The sequence below is a fragment of the Triturus cristatus genome, chromosome 7, assembly GCF_964204655.1.
Source record: "Triturus cristatus chromosome 7, aTriCri1.1, whole genome shotgun sequence".
Taxonomy (NCBI): Eukaryota; Metazoa; Chordata; class Amphibia; order Caudata; family Salamandridae; genus Triturus; species Triturus cristatus.
The window spans coordinates 170050401-170060503 of NC_140590.1; positions in this window are offsets into that span (position 1 = coordinate 170050401).

The following is a 10103-nucleotide window of genomic DNA, read 5'->3' on the forward strand; positions in this document are numbered from 1 at the left end:
CAGAGCCATTCACATGTGTAGAATGAGATGAGAACAAGAAGCACCTTACTCAAACCATTCTAAAGAACATCAGGGAAGATCAACAGACTGTGAGTGTGTAGGAAGCCACACCAATGTGACTGCTAAAGACATGCACTAAGCCAAATACCCTGGCCACAAACATATATACATTGGGACAGAAAGAGTAAGTTTGGCAGAGTGAATTCAAAGATGTGGACAACAACAACCCACTTGTGCCATTCACCGGGTGTAACAAACCAGTCAATGTCTTTGGTCATGTAATGTCAACAGAACACAACATGCCTATTGATGCGCATAGCTGGACATGTTAATTCATACCCATATTGTCAGAATGTCATTGTGACCCCAAACATAGTGTAAAGGAGTCCAATCTATGTACATTAACTAATTATTCTGTTCAGTAGCCTATGTTATGGGTATGATTTGTGGGGCAGTGGACATTCACATTGATCATTGTGTGTTTAATTTTCCCACATGGCGAGCTGGGAACACCACTGGAAGCAAGCAGGACAGCCAGTCCCAGCCTCTGCTCGACCTGGAGGTCTCTAGCATTGAGGTCTCTCAACCATCTTCGGACTACGGGGAACAACAGGACCCATCAAGTATGGGTCACCCCACAGCACCATCAACGACTACCTCAGGATCCTCTGCGACCACACCCATATCAGCTGACAACACCCACCTGACCCTTACCCTCACGGACACAGCTGCCCAAGCCACAACTGACAGCTCAGCAACACATGGCACTCTTGAGTTGGCGGACAACAACATCCGATTTAACGAGGAAGGAGGCTCAGTGTTGACTGGGCGAACACCAACTGTGCCTGCTCTGGTAGGTCGGGGTGGTGGGAGGGGACATGGGCACTTGTGCCGTCATGCAGCTTGTGCTGCTGATGAAGAGCAGCCACACCTATTCAGAATCTTCAATTCATATGAGGGTTGCACCGGAGATTTTGGCCAGGCCATTGGCATCCTCAGGACCATGCAAGAGCAGCAGGCAGCCCACTATGCAAAAATGGATATGTACATGACCAAAGTTGATGACCTGACTGCGGTGAACAGGGACATTCTCGCCTGCCTCCGCCAGATTACCACAATCATGTCCACACCTCCCTGTGTGGCCACAACATCCGGTGTATCAACATCTTCACCAGCCACAGGGAGGGAAGTGTACTCTGGCGGTGGGCCCCCTGCACCGTTGCTGCCTGCACAGGAGGGTCACCCTGCAAAATGTGGAAAGGGTCGTTCAAAGAAGAATCTTTGCGAGACTGATGTCTACGCATAACCCCCAGGAAGTGACAACTCTCTCCTGACATCTTCCATTGTGTGGTAAGCCTTCCCTTTGTTGACTGTCATTGAACTGTCCCACATTGGCTGGAGGGTCTAAGTTGGACTAAGGACTCAAATAACTGTGGATTAACTTTGGGATAATTCATCTACAACATTACCAACTTCTATCTGCACTTTGTTTTGTATTTTTTTTAGCACTCCACCATGGTGTGGAATGATTTATCACGTCATGCACGAAAATAAATCACTTTGCACAAAATACTAGCTCATGTTGTGACTTTGAATCCCAATTGTACAAATTGAAATGACGCACAAAATCACAAAGAAGAAAGTGTCGGTAACATTGGGAACAAATCACAGCAGAGCTGATTGGTTGGCGGGCGGAAGGGGGCTGTTTATTAGGACGCTGGAGCGGAGGCGCAGCGGACAGATAGAGAGACGCGCCAAGGCTCTCAGGCGGTCCTCTGTGTATGCGTGTATTTTAACGATTGCACTGTAAACTGGCACTTGATTTTGATTTTATTTTATCTGCTGCTAATGTACTGTTGAAATTGCTGCTAATTCTCGCCGTGCTCCACTGCTTGAATGCTTTTTTTAAGATTCAATCCAGGCTGTGAATCTTTTTTAAGGAAGTTAGTCACTGTTGTATGCACCTTGCCCCTAAAAAACACAACCTTATAGCACTTCCGCTCTAGAAACGCGGTCTAGTGTTGGATGGGAGTCGTCAGCTGCTGCTCAGCAGAGCTGATTGGTTGGCGGGCGTAAGGGGGCTATTTATTAGGACGCTGGAGCGGACGCGCAGCGGACGCGTGCAGCGGGTTCGCCGCGGGCACGCCAAATGCTCGCCTAAGGCAAGCCCGTCTGCGCTCGCCCGCGCCCGGCCGGGTCCAGGGGCCATAACCCCTGGCCCTTATACACTGTATTCAGCAAGGGAATTGTTGTCCTTTGCCACAGGAAATTGCGTTCTAACGCCCTCCATCAGTTCTATCCTGAAAGCCGAAAACCTCCTGAGGAACTCCGGGACAGCCTCTGTCCCTTTGTTTGGGCCCTTAGCCCACTCTTCACCCATGCCAGGAACACCACCGGGCTTGAAAGTGGCGGTTCTGAACCCCAGATCTCTGCAAAAACATAATTTAGAGATTTTTACACTCCTTCAGGAGGGGGATATTGATATATTATCTTTGACAGAAACCTGGATGGGGGACGCATCGGCCCCCGACATTATTGTGGCTTTGCCTGGGAATTTTGATGCCATCTGGCACAATAGGCAAAACAACAAAAAAGGGGGGGGGTGGCGACTCTATTTAAATCCAGTCTTATGGCCACCACGTTAATAGCAGAAAGTACTTATAATGCTGATATTCTAGGAGTTAAATTTACCTTTAACTCCTCTTGTCTCGTACTTCTGACAGTTTACCGTCCCCCGGATGCAACCCCTGGCTTCTGTGACTATTTTGGCGAGACTCTATCGGACCTTAGCACACGATACCAAAGGCTCATGGTCGTAGGTGACTTCAACTTTCATTGGGAGAGGGATCCATGAGAGCCACAAGCTAAACAAATCGACATGACAATGTCGAATTTAGGACTTCACCAACTGGTAAACTGCCCTACCCACGTCAAAGGGCATACTCTTGACCTGTTCTGGTCATCTAACCAGCAAGTCAGGCTTCTAAGCATTCTCCCATGTGCTTGGTCGGACCATTCCTTAATCTCCTGTTGGGTCCCTCAGGATATCTCCACAACTAAACTTTTATTGGAATCGAGGAGAGTGCGGAGTTGGCATAAGATCCAGTCGGAAAATCTCGTAGATATCCTAAAGAGATCACCCGTGCGCACTCCGGCGAGAGGTTACACCAACATTGATATAGCCAGCCAATCCCTTAGTAATTCCCTCCAATCAGCTATCGACCAACTAGCTCCGGAACGTAGGGAAAGAATAAAATCCAAACGTAAGGGGGCCCCTTTGTTCAATGAAGCTCTGCGGGAAAACAAGCAGAGCCTGCGTAAGGTGGAGAGACAGTGGAGGAAAGCCTACAATTCCATCGATCTAAACCTTTATAAAGCCGCTCTAGCCCTATATAAAAAATCTATTACTACTAGGAAAGCCGAATACTATGAGGCTCGGATACTAGATGCCCCTAATAAACAGAAGGAAACTTTTAAAATCTTAAATGAGCTCAGCAAAAAGGTTGACGCCAAATCAACTGCAATACCTTTTGACGTCAATACTTTACAGACCTTTTTTCTCCAGAAGGTGACAGATATTCTGCATGACATCGACAAAACCCCTATCACCTTGAGCACCCAGGAACTGGCTCTGCCTTCGACCTCATCAGACCAATTCCTCACAAACTTTTCCCCTTTGAACTTAAATTCTTTGGAAACACTGATAAACAAAACTAAATCAGGGTCACCGGCCGATCCTTGTCCTCCAAGGTTTTTCCAGATGGCCCTTCCAGTTTTGATCGTCAGATTCGTACCCTTCTAAATGACTCCCTGGCCACCGGCCAAGTACCCTCCAACTTGAAGGAAGCTGGAGTTATCCCTCTGCTAAAAAAGCCTGGAGCAGACAATAGGCCTATCTCTCAACTCCCTTTCCTGGCAAAGGTCATGGAGCAACATATTTTGATAACAATATCTGATTTTCTTGAAAAGTTTGAGCTACTCCACCCACGCCAGGCCGGCTTTAGAGCCCACCACAGTACGGAGCTAGTTATGCTATTTGTACTTGACGATCTCAGATTAGAGGCTGACAACAAAGAGCCGAACGCCCTGATACTTTTGGATCTCTCTGCAGCATTCGACACGGTCAGTCATTCAACACTACTGACTCGACTGGCGGATTTGGGATTTCGGGGGCCTGTATACAACTGGTTAAAGTCCTTTCTATCTGGACGCTCGCAAAGGGTCCAACTCGGCGATCATATATCGGACAGAGGTAACATCCCTTGCGGTGTCCCTCAGGGCTCTGCATTATCCCCACTCCTCTTTAATATATATTTACAGCCCTTAGTGACTGCTCTGGCCAATATGGAATGCCGAGTTTTCAACTATGCAGACGATACCCAGCTTATCCTGAGGATCGACAACTTGGCCCGGGCTCAAGAGACAGTCCAAAACATCTTAAGATTTGCTACTAATTGGATGACGGTCAACTCTTTGAAAATTAACCCGGATAAAACTGAGGTTCTTGTTATTCCAGCAAAAAACAATCCCTGGAGTGGCCTGTTTTGGCCCAAAGAACTTGGGGCCCCTCCTAGCCCATCACCAGTTGTGAAAAGTCTGGGAATCAAAATCGATTCAGAACTTTCTATGAGTTACCAAGTCCATTCGGTGGTGGGCACATGCATTGGCGTCCTAAGACAACTGAGGAAACTGGTCCCCCTTCTATCAGTCTCATCTATGAAGTCCATAGTTTCGGCCACTATCCTTTCGCGCCTCGACTATGGGAATGCGCTCTACTTAGGACTTCCCCTGAAACTACTGAATAGACTTCAGGTAGTACAGAATGACGCTGCTAGACTGATTTTCAGCCTTCCCAGGAGGACCCATGCATTACCCCTGTTACGCAAGCTGCACTGGCTGCCTGTCAGACAGCGTTCAAAATTCAAAGGACTGTGCATTGCTCACAAAGCTCTTTATGGTCATGCTCCCGGGTACATAAGGGAACATCTAGTCAAATATGTGCCAGGGCGAGTGCTTCGCTCTACAGAAGCCTCTCAGCTAGTCTGCCCTCGGAGTAACCTGGTTACCAAGGGTGGACGAGCTACTTCGGTAATTCTGCCACGACTTTGGAAGCAGCTGCCGGACACTTTACGGAAGGAATCGGTTTTGCTCTCCTTCCGGAAGCTGCTAAAAACTCTGTTATTTAGAGATACTTTTTAAATCCTTCGCTACCATGACTGTCCATCCCGGCCTGAATGTGACTTCCTGTCTGTCAAGCGCTAAGAGGCCTGTCGGTATATATGCGCTATATAAAAACAACTTACAAATTACAAATTACATCATAAATGTTATCATTGCCTTGTGAGTGAATGTACCTTGTTGCAGCATGATAGATAGACACAACCAAGTTATCACACAATCCATAGGACATGGTGCAAACTCAGTGGAAGTCTATTGTTTAAAAAACTAGCACCTATTGCAAGCGCAATCAACAATCATTGTCAGCAAAACAGATCATCATGGAACATGTTTAGGTTTGTAACTAATATTTGGAAGTGTTAAAACAGACAACGCACACCTGAAGGTGGAGCATAGGTTTATTCTCCAGATACAACCTGGCACTGTAGGACTTGGCCCTTTTTGGCTAAAGTTCCCTAAACTTTTTGCTTTCCCCCTAGACTTTTTGTCTGACGTGGTGTTGCCAACTTAGATGCTTTGGGCCTTTGCCACTGCTGATCAGTGTCAAAGTGCCAGTGCTCCCTGTATAAAGTAGAATGGTAATTGGTTGTCCATGATTGGTGTGTTTGCTTTACTAGTAGAGTCCCAAGTAAAGTGCACTATGTGTGCCAGGGCTGGTAATGCAAATGCTACTAGTGGGCCTGCAGCACTAATTGTGCCACCCGCACCAGTAGCCTTAAAAAGGGAAGTCATGCCTTCCATTGCAGTGCCTGCACGCAGTTTGTAAAACTGCGATGTTGTTCTGACAAGTGCATCCACGTGCCAGACTTTACCCTTCCCTTTTTATGCACATCAGACACCCCTATGGTAGGTCCAAGGTACCCCCTGGGCAGGTTGCAGTGCATGTCAAAGGTAGGACATGTACTAAGGTGTGTACCATGTCCAGACAGTGATATAATCTCCATTTCGTTTTTCACTGTTGATAGGCCATCCTGCCCATTGGACAGAATGGGGAGGCTGTATAATATGTTTTCCAACCTATCTTCCCGAATGCTTAAAATGGAGAGGTGAAGTTTAGTATGCCTGAACTCACCATGTAATAACACATCTTTGTATGCATTGTGTGTTTAGAAGCCACTGTTTTAGAAGTGGCTGGGTTTTTGTGCTCTAACATTTCTGTGTGTCTCTGGCTGGTTGTGGATTGACTGTCTGGATTTGAAAGTGATAGGATCTGGGGAATGTCTTGACCCAGGGAAGGAGGTTAGACAGCAACAGGCTGACCTGCATCTGGAGTATAGGGGAGGAGTAGCCCCTAGAGGTGAAGAGGCCTGTGTTGTAGCCATAAAGCAATGGTCCCATCTCCTGCTGAGTGATTGAGAATCCAGACCCCCACTAATCAAAGAAAGAAGGTGTCACTGGCAGAGAGGCACCCAAAACTGGTTTGAACAGGGGTTAGTGCCCCCCTGAGCACAAAGACTTCAAAGCCATTGAGGGATATAACTATGAGAGCTGAAGCCCCTGAACTTTGGAGAATGGCTTGATCAAGATTGAACAAGACTGGAGATACTTTCTGGTAAATGGAACCTTTGCCAAGGACAAAACCACTGAAGAGACTGAAGGAAAGGACTGACCCTTGCTCTGTGTTCTGGGGGGCAGGCCTGCAGTTTGCTTTTTTAACCAAGGAAAGGCTAAAGGGACTTTGCTGTGTGCTGTGTCCCCCTGCTTGAAAGGACTTTGCTGTGCTGTGTCCTGAAGTAACTTATCCCGAAGGGCCCGAGGTGAGCTGACTCCCTGTTGCGGAAACTCAGGAACACATGAAGTACTGGGTTTTTAAAACCCAGCGGTGCAGGGGAACACACCCTAGGACTTCGAGTTCTTCATGTTTCAGACCCACAGAAACACAGAGACTTCTAGGTGAAGTCAAAGATCGTATTTATTGGCTGCAGACCAATTACAGGTATCCGAGAAGTACAACACAATGTATGTTCTCAGGAGACTGCTTAACCTTACAAAAACGGGCTTCTCCTTATATACAAAATATCATGCTTCAGGCATACATTCCTTGTTTTACGATATGGTCATTCATATGTATTCATTACAAATGAAAAGGCAGAGTCATGATGACCATCCCACATTCCAGTTCGGCCAGCCCACAATTATTTACCAAGCAAGGCTCAGATCCCAAATCAGATATCAGTAGACCCCAATAAACACGGGCACCTCCTGTTTGTAAAACAAGCCATAAAGCAGGAAGAGTCAGGTGTGAAAGAGATTTGCCGGAGGCTTGTGTGGGATGAAAAGGCTTTATGGTGTGTCAAACCCTGATGCTAATCACAGGTGGCCGTAGGACGGGCAGCTCGTGGGACCGGACTGACCTGGGGCGGTGAAGCCAAGTCGCATAGGTCACAGAGAAGTCAACGGAAGGCACATGTTTTCTCAAGGCCTGTACTTGTCCTTAGTGTGTAGCCTATGTGAGGGCAACCATAAGATGGCCACCGCTCCAAGATGGAACCCACAAAATCAATGTGTAATATCGTATACAAAGTGCATTTATCGATAAAACGTTATGCAAAGCACTTGTACATACTGCATTGGCCATTTGCGGTTCGCTGATACCGGAATAGGCAGGGTAGGGCCCTGCCTCCTACGCGGTCCCAAATTTTAAAGTACCACAGACCCTCCTTTTGCCCTTACATAGGCAATAACTATACTCATATTAATCCGAGTCCAGGTCTATATTCATAAAGTCATGGAGATGTTGCTGTAGCATCATCCTATTACTTAGCTCGTCCCTCGATACAGGTTTCCTTACGCATAATGTAGCACAGAGGCCACATATCGCAGGAGCACACTGTACACACAGACAGAACAGGAAAAGAATTGCTAAGATCATTCCAATGACCATCAGAATTTTCCAACCCCAGGCAGATATCAGTTCCCAGAACCACCCCATCAGTGACCAATCTCCTTTATCCACGTGTATAGATTCGGATATTTTATGCAGTTTGGAGATGGCTTGATAAACTGTTGGAGCATTATCTGGTATGAAAATGCAACAGCTAGATTGGATGACCTTACATACCCCACCGCGGTCTGTAAGTATGACATCTAGAACCATACGGTTCTGCAAAGTCATGAGGCGATCCGCTTGGAGCTCAGCTGTCAAATTACCAAGGGCACCAGCCGTAACATTAACAGTAGATTCAACCACACGAGTCAGTTGTCTCAGGTTCCTACTATTGACCATTGGTCCCCAAAACGGCAGGAAACCCAAAAAGAAGTCTCCTGCTTCCTGACCGGCAGTATCCTCCTGACTAATCACGCCTCTCACAACTCTGGTCTTGTGATAATCAGAGGCAGCAGTAAATGTTGGCGGTAGCAAATTTGCAATATAACATGTGCCCGAGAAATCAGGGGGCAACCATGTATATGCTCGGTCATTGCAAACAAAATACGTACCCTTGGCAGCCAAAAACGCAGGGGAAAACTGTGATGGAAAGGTGTACGTTTCAGTACAGTCACTTTTCCCCAGTTGAGCTCTTGGATTCTGACCATTACCTTGTAAACAGAACCGACCTATGTGGGGTACGACCCAAATTGGGGATGAGATTTTCCGCTGCCTTTCACCCAGACTAATGCTATACCCCGTCGCGTTCCAACCTACATAAGCTCGCAATTCATCCTTGGGAATAGATGAGTATGCGTCGATATCTCTGCTCATATCAGCAACTCCTTTCATTAAGGCCTTATTGTTTGTGCTAGGTCTGATGGAACGCGGTTGTCGCGGGGAGTAGGCATCCAATGCAAAAAGAAACATGGTCTGGAATGCCCATGACGATCCATTATAGCTAAACGGCAGCACTAGAGAAGGAATACCCTTGTTAAAGGTATGTGGCATTAACCCACACACCCAGCAATTGGTTGTATTCATGACTAGTTGGTGCTGGTGCAGGAGTTGAATAAACGAGTTATTTACAAACTCAGACCGTCTAGCTTGTTCGTGTTCAGGCAGAGGGTGGAAAGAGTGCAAGGAGACAGTAGGAGGAGGTATAGGCTGTACAGTGGGAGCAACTGGCACTTGGGAGGAGAAGAATACAAATCCTACAGTAAACACCATCATACTACATAGTATAAACAGACATAACAATGCAAAACGTTTGCTCTTCATTATTTTACATATTTTCGTCTTAAAGTTCATTTCCTCAGCGGGTCTCTCCATCTTGAAAAACTCCATCCTCTAATCGTGCCGCTCGCGGCGGGTGAGTATCTTCTGCTAAGGAGTACACCTGTCAGTCCAGGGAACGCCCTAGACCGACCAGAACCGTTGACCTAACGTCTTCGGCCTGTACCCCGAAGTCTTGGCACCGCGACCCTGCGGCTGAACCCGGATGGTGGTTCGAAAAATAAAAATCAAAAAGTCCTTCAGATGGGAGAGCTATAATATCAAAAAATAGTAAGGGAAGGGAATTTTTATTTGTCCATAGGCCTTGGCCTTAAATTATAGCGGTTTCTGCCAGGTACTGTCTGGTCTTGAAACAAGAGTTCAGGCTCTGTGGTGTCTATTCGAGTTAACGATGGCACAGCTTCCTGCAAAGTATCGTCGTTTTCTCGTTCTGAAGTCGTTCCCCTTATACGTGCATCACTGAACGGCACAAGACGGGGGACAGTGTCAGTTTCAGAATCAGCGATACCCTCCTGGACCCACCGGTCATATGGTAGAGGCAAAGGGATCCGTTTGCAGTGGGCGCCGTGTATCCAATTCTTTTTCCCCTTCACTCGAACCGCTGATCTTGTCGATAGAAGTACTAGGTGAGGGCCGATCCAACGGGGCTCATCATTGTTCTTTCGCTGAAAGTTCTTCACAAGCACCCACGAGCCAGGGTCGATAGGGTGTCCTGGAGCTTCAGAGGCCTGGGGCAGAGTATCGTGCACCTATTGGTGTAAAA